General features: G+C 45.9%; 1 long non-coding RNA gene and 1 pseudogene across 2 annotated transcripts; one reads left to right on the top strand and one right to left on the bottom strand.

Annotated features, from left to right (window-relative positions):
- Positions 1 to 5,848: 5,848 nt before the first annotated feature.
- Positions 5,849 to 9,981, bottom strand: LOC144308905 (inter-alpha-trypsin inhibitor heavy chain H6-like; annotated as a pseudogene).
- Positions 9,982 to 14,585: 4,604 nt separating this feature from the next.
- Positions 14,586 to 16,053, top strand: LOC144307723 (uncharacterized). 2 transcript variants are annotated; one of them, XR_013374465.1, is made up of 3 exons: positions 14,620 to 15,061; positions 15,150 to 15,251; positions 15,410 to 16,053. It is a non-coding gene; the product is annotated as an uncharacterized LOC144307723 (long non-coding RNA). The 2 variants fall into 2 exon arrangements; XR_013374464.1 differs by lacking the exon at positions 15,410 to 16,053 and having other exon boundaries at positions 14,586 to 15,061; positions 15,150 to 15,345.
- Positions 16,054 to 20,723: the final 4,670 nt, after the last annotated feature.

Here is a 20,723-nt window from a genome sequence, read left to right on the forward strand (position 1 = left end):
TATTCTTTCCTTCCTGCTGATTTTAGGTTTTGTTTGAGGTTCTTTTTCTAGCTCCTTGAGGTGTAAGATCAGGTTGTTTATTTGAGATTCTTTGTGCCTCTTAAGGTAGAACTATATTGCTATATACTTCCCTCTTAGGCCCACTTTTGCTGCATCCCAATGGTTTTGCATCGTTTATGTTTTCATTTTCATTTGTTTCCATGTATTTTTAAATTTTCTTCTTTGATTTCCTGGTTGACCCATTTGCTCATTAGTAGCATTTGTTTAACCTCTAGGTATTTGTGGTCTCTCCAGTTTTTTTCTTCTGGTTGACTTCAAGTTTCGTAGTGTCCTGGTCAGAAAAGATGCATGGCATGATCTTATTCTCCTTTGTATTTGTTGAGGCATGATTTGTGACCTAGAATGTGATCTATTCCAGAGAATGTTGCATGCGCACTTGAAAAGAATGTGTATTCTGTCGTTTTAGGATGGAATGTTCTGAATACATCTGTAAAGTCCATCTGGTCCACTGTGTCACTCAAAGCCATTGTTTCCTCATTGATTCTCTGCTTAGGCGATCCGTCCATTGCTATAAGTGGGGTGTTAAAGTCCCCTACCTACTCTTACTGTACTATTATCAATGAGTTCCTTTATGTTTGTTATTAATTGTTTTATATATTTGGGGCGCTTATGTTGTGCCCATAAGTATTTACAATTGTTAGATCTTCTTGCTGCATTGTTCCCTTTATAATGAATCGTGTCATTCTTCATCTATTGTTACAGTCTTTGATGTAAAGTCTAGTTTGCCTGATATAAGAATTGCTATTCTGGCTTTCTTTTGACATCCTTTCGCGTGATAAATATTTCTCCATCCCCTCACATTCAATCTTCAGGTGTCTTTAGGTCTGAGATGAGACTCTTGTGGGAAGCATATAGACGAAACTTGTTGTTGTTTTCATCCATTCTGTCATCTTATGTCTTTTAACTGGAGCATTTAAGCCACTTACATTCAGAATAATTATTGATAGGTATGGACTTATTGCCATTTTATCATGTCTTTTGTCACCTCTGGAGGTTTTCTCTGATCCCTTCTTCTCATTATCACTGTTGGTCTCTCCTTTGCAAAGAGTCCCCTTTAATATCTCATCCAGGGCTGTTTTAGTTGCCACAAACTCCTTCAGTTTTTGTTTGTCTGGGTACCTCTATATCTTTCCTTCTATTCTGAAGGATACCCTTGCAAGATAGAGAATTCTTGGCTGCAGATTTTTCCATCCAGCACTTTGAACATATTATGCCACTGTCTTCTGGTTTGCCAAGTTTCTGTTGAAAAATCTGCAGCTAGCCTTATGTGTCTTCCCTTGTAAATTCTTTTGTCTTGCTGCTTTTAAGATTTTTCTTTATCACTATATTTAGCAAATGTAATCACAATATGTCTTGGTGTTGGCCTGCTTTTATTGATTTTGGTGGGAGTTCTCTGTGCCTCCTGGTCCTGGATGTCTGTTTCCATCCCCAGATTAGGGAAGTTTTTAGCTATTATTTTCTCAAATAAACCTTCTGCCCCCTTTTCTCTCACTTCCTCTTCTGGGACTCCTATGGTACAAATTTTATTATGTTGGATGGAGTCACTGAGTTCCCAAAGCCTTTTCTCATGATCCATAATTTGTCCTTCTGTCTTTTCTTCAGCTTCATTATTTTCCATTATCCTATCTACTATATAATTTATTCATTCTTCTTCTTCTTCCGTCCTTATGGTCATTACTTGCAGGCAGTTTTGGATCTCAGTTATTGCCATATTCATTTCTGTCTGATTGCCTCTTAACTCTCTTATCTCTGTGGTAAGGGTCTCCCTGAAGTCTTCCACTCTTTCTCAAGCCCAGCGAGTATTCTTATGATTGTTGCTTTAAATCCTCCATCACCCATGTTACTTATTATCTCTTCTGCTTAGATCTCTGGCCATGACCTTATCTTGTTCTTTCATTGAGGATGAATTCCTCCATCTGGCATTTTGTCTAAGTCTCTGCCTTCGTCTCTGTGTTAGAATAGCCAGGTATGTTTCCTGCTCCTGAGAGCAATGGCTTTATGAAGAAGAGGTCATGTAGTGTCCATGGCCTGGCACTACTTCAGGCATCGTCTCTGGTGTGTGTCGCCTGCACTCTGCTGGAGTGCTTTGGCTGCTCTGTCCTTCAGAGTGGTTGTCTGCAGAGGCACTCTTAACCTGCAGTGGGCAGTGTTTAGTCCTTTGCTAGAATGTGGTGAGTTTTAGGTAGGTGTGCTTTAGTCTGCTTGTTAAATGAGACCTGATACTTCCTGCACTGGAACCAAAGCACTGAAGAACTCTCTGGTGGAGATGTGGTGTGGGCAGGAGTTTCTCCTGGTCTCCTGGGAAGGGGCCCTCTGCACTGGGACTGGAACAAGATTGACTGAGAAGGCCAGGCCCTTGGGACGCCTGAGTGGCTCAGTGGTTGAGCGCTTCCCTTCGGCCCAGGGCGTGATCCTGGAGTCCCAGGATCAAGTCCCACATCAGGCTCCCTGCATGGAGCCTGCTTCTCCCTCTGCCTGCGTCGCTGCCTCTCTCTGTGTCTCTCATGAATAAATAAATAAAATCTTTAAAAAGAGAGAGAGAGAGAGAGAGAGAGAAGGGCAGGCCCTCCAGAGTGCAGGGGATGTGGGGCTTGGTGTAAGAAGGTTAGGCAGCTAGTGTGAGCATGCTGTGTTGCTTTCTACAGGTGGCTCTGTGTTTATGCTGCAGGTCAGGGGAGGGATATAGCACCAGCCAGCTTCTTTGTTCCCAGAGCAGCATCTCCACGAATATTGGCTCTCAGGGACACACTACGAGAAGAACACATAAACTCTTCCACTGTGTGTGCCAGGGGTTTTTCATTTTTTTAATAAATTTATTTTTTATTGGTGTTCAATTTGTCAACATACAGAATAACATCCAGTGCTCATCTCATCAAGTGCTCACCTCAGTGCCCGCCACCCAGTCACCCCCACCCCCCACCCACCTCCCCTTCCACCCACCCCTAGTTCATTTCCCAGAGTTAGGAGTCTTTCATGTTCTGTCTCCCTTTCTGATATTTCCCACTTATTTTTTTCTCCTTTCCCCTTTATTCCCTTTCACTATTTTTTATATTCCCCAAATGAATGAGACCATATAATGTTTGCCCTTCTCCGATTGGCTTATTATTTCACTCAGCATAATACCCTCCAGTTCCATCCACATCGAAGCAAATGGTGGGTATTTGTTGTTTCTAACGGCTGAGTAATATTCCATTGTAGGGGTTTTTTAGATCACTGTTTCCACGCTGTCTGCCTTCAGGTCATTTGCTTACCTTCTCTCCAGGAGCAGCCTAGTGCCCTCCAAGTCTATTCCAGCCAAGCCCACTGACCTTTAAAACTCCAGCCTTTAAGCCCCCTTGGTTGCAAGAACTCATGAAATTCAGCCCCTCTCGTTTTCCAAGCCAATGGCTTTGGGGGAGCATCCTCTGTGTGCATTCCCCTGTGTGCCCCCCTCCCTTCTCTGCAACCACAGCTTCTTCCCCTTTGCAGCCCCCAGGATCCATTTCTCTCCTAATCCATGTCTCCCCACATCCTATCTTTTTCAATGTGACCTCTTTTCTCCCTCTAGTTGTGGGGGTTGTTCTGTCAGTCTTCAGGTCTATTTCTGGGCTATTTAGGATGATTTGATAATTATCTAGTTGTGTTCATGTGACAAGGTGAGCATAGCATCCCCCTACTCCACTGCCATCTTTGTATTCTCCTGTGCATAACTTTTTATTTTTGAACCACTCTCTGTGTTCCTGTGCCTGATTCACTCTCCCTACCTCTTCATTTGTGTCCTTGGTTGCCTATTTGTATGTTTCTGTTTCTATCCCCAGGTTTATCTTTATTCTGTGTCTTTGCATCCCTGCCTCTCTGGGTAGATTTCCTTGTCACCGTGTCTCTGCCCGTTTGTTGATGTTCTTTGTGTCTGTTTCAATTTGTCTAGGTTTCTTTGTTCCTATCTTGGTCCTCCCAGACATGCTCCTGTGTTTCTGTTCCCATTTCTAGCCTGTATCCATATGGTTGTCTTTGTGGCTTCTCATCCCTGTGTCTAGGGATCCTATTCTAGGATCTCTCTGTCTCTTTGTCTCTCTGTCTCTGTCTCTGTCTCTCTCTCTCTCTTCCTGTGTCCCTGTGTCATAGGGTCTCCATTATACTTGGGTCTCCAGCTTGCCTTTCTTTATGTCTCTCTGTTACCTAGCCTAACTCCTACGTCTTAGCTGGTGTTTGTCATAGCTTGGGTGTCTGCATCCCCACGTTTTTGCCACTGGATCTCTGAATATATAAGGTTGTGCTCCAGTTTTGCTCCTCGTGTGCTCCTCTGCATGTGCTCATGTCCTTGCGTCTCTGTTTCCAAGTCTTGGTCTGTGCAACATCTCTGTTTCTATGCTTTTATAGATCTGTTGTCCTGTGTCTCTATTTTCTCCTCTCATCCCCTATCCCATATCTGTAAGTCATCATGTCAGCGTGTCTCTGTGCCTCTACTTCTTAGTCCTTGGTGTCTTGGACTAAGGTGTTTACCTATGTCTTCCTGGTTACCTCTGTGTCCCTGTGTCATGTCTCTATATGTGTCACTGTGTATCTTGACTCCTCTGCTTCTATGTCTGGGTCTTCAGGCATCTTGCTCTCTCTCTCTCTCTCAGATTTTTTTCAGTAGTTTAATCAAAATTTTATTTTTTTCCCTTTTGAATTTTTATTTAAATTTTAGTTAACAAGCAGAGCAATATTGGTTTCAAGAGTAGAATTCAGTGATTCATCACTTACACACAACGTCCAGTAGTTTTTTAAGTAATCTCTATACCCCAGCGTGAGGCTTGAACTCACTACCCCGAGATCAAGAGCCACATGCTCTACAGACTGAAGCAGCCAGGAGCCCCAGAAAAAATAATAAAGTGACCAAGGGAATTATAGACATATAATGAAGTCTGGGGCAGTTGTGGGGAGGGTGGGAAGGCCATCTGAGCTGAGATCTAATGTGTGGTCTGGAATTTGATGGCAATGGAAGAGATGAGGATGCTAGACAAGTGACAGGGCAGGGCAGAGTGATCATCAAACAGAAGGAACAGCTTGAGAGAGGTCCTTGAGTGGAGATGAGGGTGAGACAGGGCCCATTGGATGAACAGAGAGGAGGCCAGTGGGGCTAGAGTTCAGAGAGTGAGTGGGAGAAAGTGAAGTCAGAGAGGTATGGGGTAGAGGGTAGATCATGCAGGGCCTTGTGGGCTATCAAGAGAACTTTGGATCTCATTCTAGGTGTGACAGGAAACCCTTGAGGGGAGTTAAGTATGAAAGGGACACGAAGTAATCTTTGTTTCTAAATGACCCCTTTGCTGCTGGAGGAAAATGGTAAAGAAAATCTCCCAAGAGAGGAAGCAGGGAGACCAGTTTTCTAGAGTAAACACAATGGCAGTCTGCCCTAAGATAGTAATAGTTGGGGTGATGAGAAGTGGGTGCATTTGGGAAATATGTCAGAGGTAACATTGCCAAGAATTGAAGATGGATGGGATATTGGTGGGTGGTGAGGGAGAGGGGCATGTGAAGGATCTCATGCCCAAATTTATATCCCTGTGATTTACTGCCACCATCGACTGGCTCTAATCCTGCCCTATGAGGTCACCCAGGAAATATTGCTCTTCTTAGGAAGACAGAACAATGGAGGGGTGGAGTACATTCAGTCTGGGACCAAATCATGTAGGTCCAAATCTCTTACTAGTTGTGTGACATGGAATAAGTTACTTCACTTCACTGTGCTTCAGCTTACCAATGAGTAAAATGCAGTTATTAACAGGGTTTGTGTGTGTGTGTGTGTGTGTGTGTGTGTGTGTGTGTGTGTGTAGTAAATGAGGGACTTACAAGTACAATATGTAGAGCGGTACTTTCACATCGGAAGGGCTAGAAAATGTTAACAGTTAGTGCGTCACAGTCTTTGGGAAATTTAAAGATAATTATCTTTTCCAGTGTTTATACCCCTCTCCTTAAACAGGGCTGTTTACAGAGCACAAAAGAACTAAGCAGACTTGCCTTGCCCAGTGATGCTTCCATTTATAACCCTGTATCCCTACCCTGCTTGAGACGCATGAGCAATTCTCTTGTCCAACAAAGCAAATGTCAAAACCACAGCTTGACCAGTTTGTTTCTGTTTAGCCTTCCCAGTCTTAACATCCCTCCTCCCTCAAAGCCTCTAATTCTGTGCTTATGTACTGAGGCCCAGAGAGGTTAAATAGCTGATTTGAAGCCTCAAAGCAAGCAAGCAGGCAACTGGGTTATCACTAGAATCTGCAGAATGCCTTGTATGCTACCAGTTCCCGGAGCTCCCCATTCATACCTCCCCCGCCCCCTGCCGCCATGGCTTGACCTCTTGCCCATGGCACTCACCATCTTCGTCAAGAGGGAGAAAGGTATGGAAAGCTGGTGGGTTCAAGGACTCCATGAACACGGACTCCACCACTGACTCATGCGGCAGCTCTAGCTCCTCAGGGAGATGGAGCAGGCTCTCTACATCAGGGAGGGTGCTAGAAGGCAGCAAGACTGGCAGGTTTGGGCAGCTGCCTTCCAGCAGAAGACCAGAGCTGCTGGGTAGGATCACTGTTGGGTCTTCTGACACAGATGGTCCCAGAATTTGTGTGGTGCTTTGGGGCCCCAGAAGCAGGTCATGCTGATGCCAGAGGTTCCTTGGGGCAGCAGAGAGGGCAGGGTGAGGTCAAAGGGAATAGAGAGGTGTTCTCCAGGGACAGAAGTGATCATGGTACTGCTGGGACTTGCGGGACTTGAGGTTGTGCTCGTGGATGTGCTTGGATCCTGAAGAGGTGGGGACGCAGGTCTGGCAGGTTTGGGGGGTTATGGGGTTTTGGGTTTATTGGGTAGTGGGGTCCTAGGATTGGGAAATGATAAGCTTGGGTAATTTGGGGGGAGGTGGGCTACTAGGTTTAAGAGGTGATGGGATTTTGGAGGTCTTACATGAGAGAACCCTGGGTTTAGGGTGTGGCCGATTGTTTGGGGTCTGGTGAGCAGGAACCTTTGGTCTAGTGTGTTATAGGCACTTGGGGATCTGAAGTGTGGAGACTCCAGGCTTGGGCTGTGGCAGCCTTTTGGGTGACTGTGATATGAGTACCCCAGGTTGGGGGTGTGATAGACCATCCAGTTTGGGTTGTGATGGAGCACCAGGTTCGGAGTGCAGTGGAATAACAGGTTTGATAGTGCCAGCTTTGGCCTGGGATAAGGTGCCAGGATTCAGAGGTGGGACTTGTGTCTTGGAATTCATGGGGATAGGGCACCAGGATACTGGTGTGATGGTACACTGGGCTTCAGAAGCAAGAAGGGGCCAGCATTTGAGGGCACAAAGGTAGCAGTTGTTGTTCTGAGACTTGGTTGAACCAAAGTGCCAGGATCGTGTTGTGCTGGATGTTTGGGCTTTGGGTGTGCTGGGGTGGATAGGGTACTAGGGCTCTGGCCCAGTGGCTCCAACTCCTTGGAACTGGGTATAATGTTTGTGGAGGCAGGAGTAGTTGAGGATAACTAGAACCTTGGTTTCACAAGCCTTGATTTGGGAGAGACCCTGGATACCAGGGCTGACTGGGTTGTGCCTGTCCTTAGGCCATGCCTGCTGGTGGATGAGGGCATGATGGTGCCTGGTCCAGCTGCAGTGGAAGTCTGTATCCTGGCCTTCCCACTTGCATCCTTGGGCTGCACGACCAGTAAAGTCAGAGATGTGACAAAGTTCACATATTCAAGGGACAGGCTGGGGACTTTGGCTGCCAGCAGGTGGCAAGCGGTGGTGTCACGGGCCTGGAAGCATGCCTCCAGCAACTCTCCAATGGTGAGGTAGGCCCAGAGGTAGGCAGCAGGTGAGTGGGCTACGTTGTAGGCTGGCTCCCCTGGGACACCAAAGTTCTTCTGGCTGCTGTTGGCGGCTGCCTCGCTGTAGCAGGCCACAAGAAGCTGACCCTGGATGCCCAGTTCCTGCTTGCTTGCCTGCACCTGTCCTGCCACCACCAGCTCTGAGCCGCCAAAGTAATTGGGGGAAAAGGCCCAAGGGGAGGCCCCTACCAAGCCGCCCAGGTAGTCCAGATGCATGTCTGCCAGCAGAGGCATGGAGATCTCCTCGGAGAGGTCCTCCACCGGCTGTAGGGCTGTGTCAAGTGTCCTCGTGCATGCACCGGGCTGCTCTCCGTGTCTCCAGGGATAGGTGACATTTCAGTGGGAAGTCAGCCTCATCCCCAAAGGCCAAACTGAAAACGGACACCCTGTTGCCCAGCGCCTGTCAGATGTTGGAGAGGATCACACTGGGCGTCATCACACTGGCTGTGGGCTCCACATCTGTCAGGAAGGTGATGAGAGGGGTCCTCCCCACATTGGGTCCCCGTGCAGTCTCCTGGTTGCTGTGGTTTAGCAGAGCTGCTTTGATGTTGGTCCCTAAGTGGGAAGCAGACTGTGAGACCATCTTTTCTGGTTATTTCTGGTTATTTTTCCCATTGCAGACACACTGGGCACCTCACCAACCTCTCTGGCTCAGGAATTTCTCATTATCCTTGTTCAGACTTTTTCTGCTGCTTATCCTTCCCAGCTCCCCCACCCCGACACAGGCTCCCTGAGATCTGACAGTGGGGCCCACATGTTCTTGGCTTTTATCACGCCCTGTCTCAGACTACGATTTGCCTGTTTCCTGGGGGGATATCTAATCCTCTAGTCAGACAGGCAGCTCCCCAAGGATAGCAACCTCACCTCCATGCTACAGGGGGAAAAAATGGATGAGTTGACGGGAGGTGTTTGATTGGGGAGACTTCGGTACTTTTCTGAGAGATGATTTTGCTCAAAAGCTTGACCAAATGCTTGGAAATAAGTATGTAGATTATTGATTTTAAACATTTTTGGCAAATTCTCCTGAGTATGTGCTTTAAAGAGAAACTCAGAGCCAAGGAAGAATGTACCCTAAAATACATAGAACTATGTTCTTTCTACTAGGAAAAAGAACACAGAAGATGAAGGGACATATTTGTAGAAAACATAATAGTGATATTTCAGGTATTGTGAGAGGTGAGGTGGATGGGGAATGAAGGGAGCATTTTGAGAATTCCCCACATCTGGGGTGCCTGGCTGGCTCAGATGGTAGAGCATGTGACTCTTAATTTCAGGGTCATGAGTTTGAGCCCCACATTGGGTGTGGGGCCTCCTTAAAATAGAAAAAATAAAGTTAAAAACTAAATAAAAAATAAAAAGGAACTCCTCACATTACCACAGCCCATCCATTTGAGTGGCCAGGTCTAACACTTACAACCATCAGCTTCCATGTGGCCTGGTAGTCCTTGGTGCTGTGGATAATTCTGGATAGTAGTCTGGATGGAGCCTCCAGCTTTCTAGACACTAACCGAATCAGAAAAGGTGATGATGTTGAAGTAGTCGGCCTGCAGGTCACCAAGGATCACATTCATGGCCTTGTTAGTTTGTGGGATGTGGATGAAGTGAAGGGGGTGGACCAAGGCCTGAAGTTTTGCTCAAGACTGGAAGGTTGGGGGATCCCTAGGTGGCTCAGCGGTTTAGCGCCCGCCTTAGGCCCAGGGCAGGATCCTGGAGTCCCGGGATCAAGTCCCACGTCGGGCTCCTTGCATGGAGCCTGCTTCTCCCTCTGCCTGTGTCTCTGCCCTGCCTCTCTCTCTCTCTCTCTCTCTCTGGGTTTCTCATGAATAAATAAATAAAATCTTTTTTAAAAAAAAGACTGAAAGGTTATCTCTATGTGAGGTACTAAGGCCTAAGTGTCGTATGGCTCTAAGACTCTGACTCCAACACTCTGTAAATCTAGAATTCTCAGGTCGACATGCTAGAGGCCCTATGGCTCTAAGCCTAGAATTGCACTGTCCAATGGTAACTGCTTAGCCACACGTAGCTATTTCAATGTAAGTTAAAGGAAAACGTTAAAGTCTGTTTCTTTACTTGGCAGTAGCCGCATTTCAAGTGTCCCATAACCATGTGACGGTTATTGCAGAGCAGTGGCTACCAAATTGGACACCTCAGAACTTTAGAACATTTCCATCGTCAGGTAGTTCTGTTAGACAGTGGTGGACTAGAAGGTTCAAACTCTGTGCTTTCGGGATCCCTGGGTGGCGCAGCGGTTTAGCGCCTGCCTTTGGCCCAGGGCGCGATCCTGGAGACCCAGGATCGAATCCCACATCAGGCTCCCGGTGCATGGAGCCTGCTTCTCCCTCTGCCTGTGTCTCTGCCTCTCTCTCTCTCTCTCTGTGACTATCATAAAAAAAAAAAATTCTCAAACTCTGTGCTTTCAGGGTGCTAGGATCCTGTGTGTTCCATGGTTCCTGGACCCCATGACCCAGGATACAGTGATTCCGGGACCCTAAAGCTTAAGAGTTTTATGATTCTAGGTCTTTATAACTTCCTTCCTGTGAATTGGCATACTTTGGTTCTGTCCTAAGTAATCTGTTCTTCCACCTCACCTTCCATTTCTTCCAGGCTGACCTTCTCATCAGCCCCCAGAAAACCCCAGATTCTGTGTGGTTTTTTTCTCCACATCTTTGCTCTTGTTGTGCCCTTTAGATAACAGACCTTCCCCCACCCCCTTCTCCTTTACATATTCATATCTTCACTGTTCCTTCAGTTGCTCCTTCTCTGGGCAGCACTTCTTTGATTGCTTACTCTGACCCATGCCCCTGGCACCCAGATATTCCCTGTCCCAGATGGTTCGCTGGCTGTTGTATGTGGAATATTTTCGTTTCCCACACAGATATTGAGCCCTCTGAGAACAGGGCTTAGGATGCTTCTTCCTATTAGCTCCCTTCCTGATGACAATACCTAGCATAGGGCTAGGCACACAGCAGGTTCAGGGAATGGGGGATGTAGGTTCTCATATTAGGTACCACTTATAGGGCACTTGTTATGTTCCAGGCACTGTGCTAAATATTTAGATGCATCAGCTCATTTAATTGTCATAGCAACACAATGACAAAGGTACTAATATCATACCCATTTTATAAGTGACAACACTGAGGCTCAGAAAGGTGGAGTGACTTGCTCAACGTCACACATGATGTGTGTCACTGATGAGCCAGGGGCTCAAATCCATATTTTGGAGGTGTTAAACCTTATGCTTTCCAATTTTTACGTTGCTATAGATTTCAGAGACAACAGGAAATACCACTTTGTGGCCCACCATTCTCTACGTCTTAAATGGATAGAAGATGCCTTGAATGCTTTTAAGTGGATCAGAGTCTTTCATGCCACAGGACGAGCTCAGGGTATAGATTAGGTCACACATTCTCGAATAGGGAGCTCAGGTCTTGCTCAAGATTGAAAGGTTATTTCTATACAAGGTACTAAGGCCTAAGGGTTGTATAGTTTTAAGGATTTAACCATTCATTCGTTTTCATTCAGAGGACTGCAACATAGAACATGATGACCCTTCTTGAGACTCTCCTGTTAACCAGAGGCAGATTACATGTTTAGAAGTGTGTTGCTTAGTCTGTTGAGATTTTCCAGCTACCTTTCTGTTTTTGGTTTCTAGTTTAATTCCACTTGGTCTGAGAGCCTATATTTATTGTATGATTTCTATTCTTTCAAATTTGTTAAGTCGTGTTTTATGGCCCACAATGCAGTCTATCCTGGCAAATATTCCACGTGAGCTTGAGATGGATGTGTACTGTGCTGTTGTTGGATGAAGTATTGTGTAGATGTCAATTAGATCCAAATGATTGATGGTGCTGTTCACTTAAACTATGTCCTTACTGATTTTCTGCCTGCTGGATCTGTCCATTTATGACAGAAGGAGCTGAAGTCTCTAACTATAACAGTGGTTTTGTCTATTTCTCCGTGCAGTCCTATCACTTTTTGCCTCATGTATTTTGACATCCTATTGCTAGGTGCATTACACATTAAGGATTGTCGCGTCTTCTTGGGGAGTCATTATGTAATTATAGTTATATAAGATTTTTTTTTCAGTTTGAAAGTAGTCATTGTTTGTTAACTGGCCAAATTGCAGAAATAATGATGGTAGATACCTTAGTTTATCCTTCTAATAGGCCTGTTGATCTGGTTTTCCCTATTGCTGGCATCCACACCTTCATTCCACTTCATGGAGAAGATCATTTGAAGGGCCACAGGAAGGTTTTTGCTTCTTTGAAACACTTTACAGTAGTATAGATCTTGTGAATCAGATAGATCTTCCATGCAGGTGATGCCATATATACCAAGAGATCGAGCAGCATGTTATCTGTCAGGGAAATTTGCTTTTTGTTCCTTTATACAATGGTCTCTTTATCCCTGATAATTTGCTTGCTGTAAAGTCTACTTTGTCTGAAATTAATATAGCTCCTCCAGGATTTTTAGGATTCGTGTTAGCATGGTATGTCTTTTGTTTCCATACCATTACTTTTAATCCATCTGTGTGTTTATGTTTAAAATGGGTTTTTGGTAGACAACACATAATTGGTCTGATTATGGTTTGTTTGTTTTTGTTATGTTCTGTTTTGTTTGAATCAACACTGATAGTCTCTGTCTCTTGATTGGTGTATTTAGACCATTCACGGTTAACATGATTACTGTTAGAGTTAGACTAATATTTGCCATATTTTTAACTGTTTTCTATTTGCTGTTTTCTATTTGTGTTTCTTCTTCCTTCCTTCCATCCATCCTCCTCCCTTCCTCCTTTCTTCCTTCCTTTTTTTCAGTCTACTACTCTTTCTCTGTCTTCTGTGGTTTTAACTGAGTATTTGATATGATCTCATTTTCTCTTGTCTCTTAGCATATCCATTATGTTTTTAATTTTTTTCTTAATGTTTGCCCTAGAATGTGGAATATGCTTTTGCAACTAATCCAAGTCCACTTTCAAAAAAAAAAAAAAAACACTATACAGCTTCGTGTGTGGTGCAAGTATCCTGTGATAGAATATTCCCAGTTCATCCCTCCTGTCTCTTCTATAACATTGCTGTCACTAATTTCACTTATCAATAAGCTGTATTCACTGAACACATTATTTCTATAATTATTTTGAGCAAACTGTTTTTGTTAGATCAATTAATTTAAAAAGAAAAGACTATTGTTTAACCTTAATTTATTCCTTTTTCTAACACTCTTTTTTTTTTCCTTCAGCGCGTTACATAGTTCACTTTCTTTTTGTTGCATGGTTTTTCAAGAGAAATCCAATATAATTCTTATTCTTGTTCCTGTATAAGTAAGGTGATATTTTCTATGGGCTTTTTAAAGAACTTTGTCTTTGATTTTCTGCAGTTTGAATAGGATAGGCCTATGTGTAGATTTTTTTGGTACTAATCCTGTTATAGTGTTCTCTGAACTTCCTAGAGCTGTGGTTCAGTGGCTGTCATTTATTTTGGAAAATTTGTATCCAGTATTCCTTCGATTATTTCTTCTGTTACTTTCTTTCTTCTCCTTCCGGTATTCCCATTACACATATGCTATACTTTTGTAATTGTACACAGTTCTTGGATACTCTCTTCTGTTTTACTTTGTTTTGCGTTCTTTTTTTCTCTTGGCTTTTCAGTTTGGGAAGTTTCTATTAACATATCCTCAAGCTTATTGACTTGCTTTTTGTCCATGATCAGTCTCCTAATGAGCCCGCATCAAAGGCATTTTTTATTCCTGTTACAGCATTTTCTATTTCTAGCACTTACTTTTGGTTTTCTTAGGGTATCCATCTCTGCTTGCATTTCCCATCTGTTCTTGCATGTTGCCCACTTTTCACACTTAGGGCCCTTAGCATATTAGTCATAGCTGTTATAAATTCCAGGTCTAATCATTTCTCTACCATATCAGTCTGGTTCTGATGGTTGATTTATCTTTTCAGACCATGCTTTTTCATTTGGGCATGGCTTGTAAGTATTTGGTGAAAGCAGACATGATGTATCACATAAAAAGAACTTTAAGTGTGAGATTTTGTGTGATTTGAGATTACCTGGTGAGTAATTCAATCGTGCTTGCTAGTTGCTACAGTTGCATGTGTCAGAGGCTAAAATTTCTTCTAGGGTCCTTGTTTTCGACTCCTCTGTTGTCTTGGGTTTCTCAGGATATTCTTTCCTGAAGAGCCTAGGCTTCCAGTACCCTCAGCTGTAATCTCCTGTTGTTATACAGGAATGCAGTGCATGTGGTGATACTGTGAGGGAAGGAGAAGCATTTCATAGTTCTATGCTTCGGTCTCGGTCTTTTAGGGCACCTATGCCCCTGAAACATGACCTCCACAAGTGCTCCTCAGCTTTTTCCTGACTCTAGATGAGATAGGAAGGCTAGACAGTTTGGAATTGGGTATTTTCTTTCCCCTACACTTAAGACTACAAAAAGACAGCTCTCGATATTTCCCTTCCCCCAGTTTGGTTACACTCTGGTAAAATACAAGTTAGTAGCCTTAGGTCCTGTGGGCTCTATGGTTCAAAATTTCAAGGCACATAGACCATACTGCTCCAGGTCACTTGAACATTATAATTCTAGAATCCCAGAGTACTGTAGTTCAAAATACTGCTTCCAGAACTTTATAGATTCAGGCTCTAAGCTCAAAATCTCTTTGGCCTATGGCTCCAGTTTTCCGTTTTAAGGGCACTCTGGTAGAAGGGCTACAATATTTAAATCTAGATGGACCCAGGACTCTGTAGTCTCTAAGCACTACAATGCCAGTGCACTGTATTTTTCTGGCTGTGAAGTAAAATAAACAACAGAAGACAAAACCAACCTGTGGCCTGTGGAAGGTTCAGAGTCTAAATTGACTGTGGTTTTATTTTTATTTGTTGACTCAGGCTTTATGACACCAGAGTTCTCCAGCTTGAAGGTTCTATGACTCTGGGCCCCTTGGAGATCTGAAGTTTTGTGGCTAAGGCCCTTGATGTTTATTTACAGTCCCGTTGTCCCATGTTCAACGTTTCTAGTACTCTGTGATTTCAGGTCTTCATGGCTCCTGATGTGCAAGGTTCCAGGACCTTTGGGTAGGCCTTGGCCTATAAGATCCAAGAGTGATGGGAGGTAGAGTCTCTGGTCCCAGAGGACCACTGTTCCAGCACTCTCTGCTTTCTGAGCCTTCTAAAACAAGCTACAAAAGGTCTGCAGAGTCCTTGTTATCTGCTTCATCATAGTACCAAACATGGAGCCGCTCACGTCAATAACGAATACCATGTTTCTCTTGACAGGTGGGAGGCCTCTGGGGGCAAAGTAATGAATAAAATAGTCCTCGCAAATCTTGACAAAAAGAAGTGAAACCAACAGGAACCATGAGAGACGGTCTAAATCAGGTTATCAGGTTCCCTCTTATTCTCCTATGGAACACCCTGCCTTTTTTTTTTTTTTCTCCTTCGTAGGCTTTAACTCTGTTTCTAGTTAAATAGGCATCTGTGTGATTGTTTGTGTCAGTGTCCATCTGCTCTGACAGAACTGTGTCTCTGCTGTTCAGGCTGTCAGCCCAGGGCCTGCCCCAGAGCTGTGGAGTGAATGAGACTGGCTTGTGGCCCAAGGCTCCAAGGATCAGGATCTCTGTAATATGTGAGTTCCTGTCCATGAGAGCTGACTTGCACAGTCTTGAGAGCCCCTGGGGACATTTTGCCTGGGCTCCAGGAACTGTAAGTATTGTTTTAACCTCCCTCTATAGAGTGAGCCAGGGGCCCAGCTCCATTGCTGCCAGGGGCTGGGAGTTTGCAGGGCCTCCCTCTCCTCCTTAAACCTCTTTCCTGCTGTTGCTGGGCAGAGTAGGCAGGGAAGGAGGGAGCAGAGGCTGAGCAAGCTGTTTGTTCAGAGGGGATTGGTTAGACCAGGTGCAGATGCCTTGGGCTGCCAAGGATGTGATTGGCTGCTGGCCCCCTCCCCCTACTCCATCTTCCCTCTGCAGAGCCTGGAGGCTGGAACAGCTGAGGGACGTGGAGGGGGGAGCTGGGAGGGCCCCCAGGACCAGTGTCAGCTCAGCCTAGGGAAGTATGGGGCTTGCTGAGGGTCTGTGCTGCTCAGTAGCCAGAAGGAAGCGCTGCCTTGGGACAACCAGCTTTGTTCTCCTCTCTGCCATTCAGGTACTCTCTGATCACAAGGCTGGACATACTACCTCCTCCCCTCCACTCCAGCCTTTGAGTTAATTCACAAGTGCATGTGCAGGCTCTGTCTCCACTTTCTCCTGGCACTCTACAGCAGGTCTCCAAAGCCTGAGTCGTCCACCCTGCAACTGCCCAAGCCCACGGCAGAGCCCAGCTGCCCTGCTATTCCTCCCATAACCTGGGTAGGTGAGAGTTTCCGGAAATATCACATTCCTATCTCTTCATGGTCCCAGGCTCCCTGGTGGCCTCACACCTCACATCCTATAAGCCAGAGGCATGACCCAGGTCACCAACCTCTCACGCTCCCCTCAGCTGCCATGCCACCTCACTTTCAGGAAATATTTCCTTTCCTTCCTAATGAAGAAAATTAAGGGCACCAGGCCATGCCCCTTGGACCGCCCACCACACTCTTGCACAGGGTTCACACACCCATACACCACTTCCTCTATTAAGGACAGAACAGTCCTGTCCTGGACCCCATGCACTCCCAGCCTCCAGCACCTCCTCCACTGGTCAGACCCTTCTCTCTGACCTGCCCCACACATGCTACTTGGGTCTTCTTTAGAGTATGAAAAGTTGTGTGTCTTTTCCATCCATTAGGACAATCCCCATTGGCTCCAATCCCATCAGAACTTCAAACCATCTTCTCTAATCCCTACAGCATGCCAAGGTAATTAAATCATCACCTACAGTGGTCTCCTCACCTCCAGCTTATTGCTTTCCACACCACAGACTGGCTTCAGCCCTCACCACACACTGACTCTTTTCTCACTAAAGGCAACAATAACAAGTTGGTTTCCAAACTTAGTGGGTGTATTTTGATTCTTATTGGACTGCATCTCCCTGATGTATTTTGCAATTGCTGATCGATCACTTTTGGTCCCAAGAAGAATCCTTTGTCCTGGGAATCTGAAGTGGTGAACTCTCCTTATCCTCCTACCAGCTCTCTGGCCCATTTGCTTCAGTCTCTTTCTTGAGCTCCATTTTCTCCCTCTGTCCCTTAAGCAGTGCTTCCTGATACTTTTTCAGCCATGGCATGCAAAGAAAATGATTATGCTGGTGTAGCACAATGGAGGGAAGTGGTGGGGATATAGAGCTCTGAGCAGACTGCTGGCAGCTGGTGGGGCTGCACACCCTGAGAGCTGAGGAGATCAATAGCTGCTGGACTGGGAAGCTGTGCTAACTTAGCAGTTGCCATCCTGGATCTGCTCTTCTGGCTCAATACATTCTCCCTGGGTCACTTCCCTAACTCCCGTACTTTCAGTCTCTGAATCTCCACAATGACCTAAGACCTCTTTCTCCAGTCCAATGCTCTCCACTCTTCCCCCTCCACAATTGCATAGCTGCTCACTGTTGGACCCATCCCCATGGATGTCTGAAGATGCCTCCAATGTATTCTGCCCAAACAATGAGTTCATATATTTCCGCCATCCTGCCCTTGTGTGCCTTTGTCATTTACAGACCCTATCATCCACATGGCCACTCCAGATACAAACCTGAGGGTCATCCCTAAATCTTCCTGTGCCCCTCACTCCCAGGGGCACATCCAACCAGCCACCAATTCCTGCTGGTTTAATCTGCTGGATATATCTCGGGTCCGCCCTTCCTCTCCATCCCAAACTCACAAAACCCAAATTCGGGACTTCTTTCTCTTTGGTTCCGCTGCTTCTATTGTGGCCCCTCCCATCTATACATCTTTGGAGCAGCTGCTCAGTCTGGTCTTTCTAAACTCAAACCCCATTATGTCATTCCTTCTCATGGCTCCCTTGTCACCTTCAAGACACATTCCATGTTCCATATCATGCCCCTGCTGTAGCCTTCAGTCTCACCTCTTAACCATTTCTTGTGCCTCAAATCCATGCTCCAGGAACTCCAACCTACTTGAGGCTCCCCAAACACCCCCTGGATATTTCTGGCCTTCATCCCCTGAATCATGCAGCCCCCAGTTGTCTAGAATGTCTTTCCCTTTTCACAGCCCCCCTCCCAGTTTGGTACACTTCTTTTTTTCTTTTTGTACTCTTTAACCCACGTCAGTCTTTACTTCTGCCACGGAGCCCTCCCTGACCACCTTCTTCCCCCATGATGGCATCTGTCTTACCTTGTGTTGTCATTGAAAGAACACTTCTCATCTTTTGTGTCTCTTTGTTGACGACGGATAGGATCTGTGTGTGATTCACTTCAGGGTTCCCCACATCAGCCAGCAGTAGGCATGAAGCATATCAGGTACCTAGGGAGTCCCAACTGAATGAATGAAGGGGTGAACATGCTGGGCTTTGAAAGACAGGCATACTCAAGCAGGAATGGGAGGTCAATTGAAGGGTTCTCGTTAGAGGATGCAGGAGGCAGGGCACACAGTAAACGGCAGTATCTGTCTAACTATTTAGTGCCTAATTCCATCTGTTCTAATTGTATTTCTACTCCAGGCAATGGTCAAGAAGGTAAAGAAGGGAGAAGCAGACAAATACCTCAATTAACACACCCACATGCTAGAACACCACCAGGTCGAGGCCCCTGCTGCCACCTACTGGCAGGGTACCCTCAGCTCCTATTTTGAGAGGGTGAAGTATTTTATTCCCCCTCCACAAAGGGCTGTACCATACCTCTGTGCCTCTGCACATACTGCACCCCCCACTCTCTCTGCGTGCTATTCCCTTCACCCCATCGACCCAGAGGTGGAGTCTATTCATATTTTCCCAGGCTAATTTAAAGGCCAGCTCCTTTAGGAAGGCTTTCCTGAAACACTCCTCAGTGGTATCCACACATAACCATTACAGTTTATACACAGCACTCAGAACCTTTTATGACTGCCATAGCTCTATGTATCTGGCTGCTTCAGGACTGGAACATTCCAAAGGAAGAGGAGGGGTTGTGTCCACCTCATTTCTGACTTCCTAGAGTCAATGAGGACAGGACTGAGCTAGGGTAGCTCTGCTTGGTGGCAATGTATCTACTTATGAACGAATGAGTAAATATGTGCATGGAGAGAGGTGTTACCAAAGCACTATATTAGCCTAGAGCAGAGGGAGGAATTGTCAGTGGGCTGGGGTCATCAGAGAGGTGGCATTTGAGCAAGGTTTTCAGGGACGAGGACCCACCCTGACCAGCGGAGAAAGGAGGGAGAAGACATTCCCAGGGCAGCAGATAGTATGAACAAATGCTCAGACAGAAATGAGTGGCAAATTTGGGTATTGTGAAGAAAGGCGTGTGGTGTGGTGTGGTATGGTGTGGTGTGGTGTGGTGTGGTGTGGTGTGGTGTGTGGTGTGGTGTGGTGTGGAGTAGCTAGAGGGTGGTTTATGCACTGCAGGCGGTGAGAGGTATGGCAGGAAAGGCAGGCTGGGATCAGACATCTCAGGTTTCTATGCAGTTGTTGCTGTCAGGCCAAGGGTTTTGGTTCCATGCTCTACCCCTCTGGCAGAGCATGGGATCTCTGCATATTCCTCATGAATGTGTGAGCTCTGAATTAAGGGCTCCCTGTTTAGGCAGATGGCTCAGGTGAGGCAAAAAGAATTTTTAAAACTTAGAGACGGCAAGAAAGCCTGAGGGAACATGAGAGCATCAGAGCTGCAGAAAGTGTAATAAGAGTCCCATGAGTGTGAGAATCCAATTACACTGGCCAATGGTTCACTTTGCAAAAGGACTTGTTAAGAGTGGTCTATAACTTGATTCGATTAGGAATGGATTCATTTCGGGGCGCCTGGGTGGTTCAGTTGGTTAAGCATCTGCCTTCGGCTCAGGTCATAACCCTGTGTTGTGCCCCCACACACCCCCCCTCAGCAGGGAGTCTGCTTCTCCTTCTGCCCTTTCCTCTCCCCCTGCTCCTGCTCTTGTGTGCCCAGGCTCGCTCTCACTCTCTCTCTGTTTCTCTCAAACAAACAAATAAATAAAATCTTTTTAAAAAGGAATGGATTCGGATGTGAGGGCGATCTGGCTGCGACATCTGTCACCCCATTGATTGCCAGGGTTGATTAGGCTGATCTGGCTGGCTAGGCGGGTGTCCCCTTCCTCCCTCACCACTCCATGTGCGTCCCTCCCGAAGCTGTGAGCTCAGTGGAAGAGGACAACCATCCCCCATAGAGGAGGACCGTTCTTCGGTCAAGGGTATACGAGTAGCTGCGCTCCCCTGCTAGAACCTCCAAACAAGCTCTAAAAAGGAATGGATTCATTTGGAGTTTTATTCCATCTATAGAGTTTCAGGTCTCCAACACTTAGAGGAAGCACATGTGTCTCCCATGCTGTGAAGTCTTGTGTCCCCATACATCATTCTGTCCATGTTCACTTGTCCCCACTGATCTCTAAGGAAAAACAGATGAACAACTTGCAGAAGCTGGATTACCGGCCAGTCCTGTCTGACTCCAGAGCCCATGTTCCTTCCATTCCTCCCAGCTCCCTCACCTGCACATCTCCAATGACATCCTCCATGACTACATCGTACTGGACCACAAAGTGAGCCATGATACCTGAGCTGGAGAAGGCAGGCTGGTCTTGCAGTGTTGGGCAGAAGGTGATTCAGACACAAGTCTCTCTCTCCCCTCTCTCAATCCAGGTGGATGGGGGGAGTCAGCCTCCCCTGTATGAGTGGGGAGGGTTGAGGTGGGTGGCATGGAGGGCTCTCCAGGCAGAATTCCAGGAAAGGGGACATCAAAAGGGGCAATATCTGAGCATGGGGAAAAGCAAACCCTGAACCA

The sequence above is a fragment of the Canis aureus genome, chromosome X (genome assembly GCF_053574225.1).
Source record: "Canis aureus isolate CA01 chromosome X, VMU_Caureus_v.1.0, whole genome shotgun sequence".
NCBI lineage: Eukaryota > Metazoa > Chordata > Mammalia > Carnivora > Canidae > Canis > Canis aureus.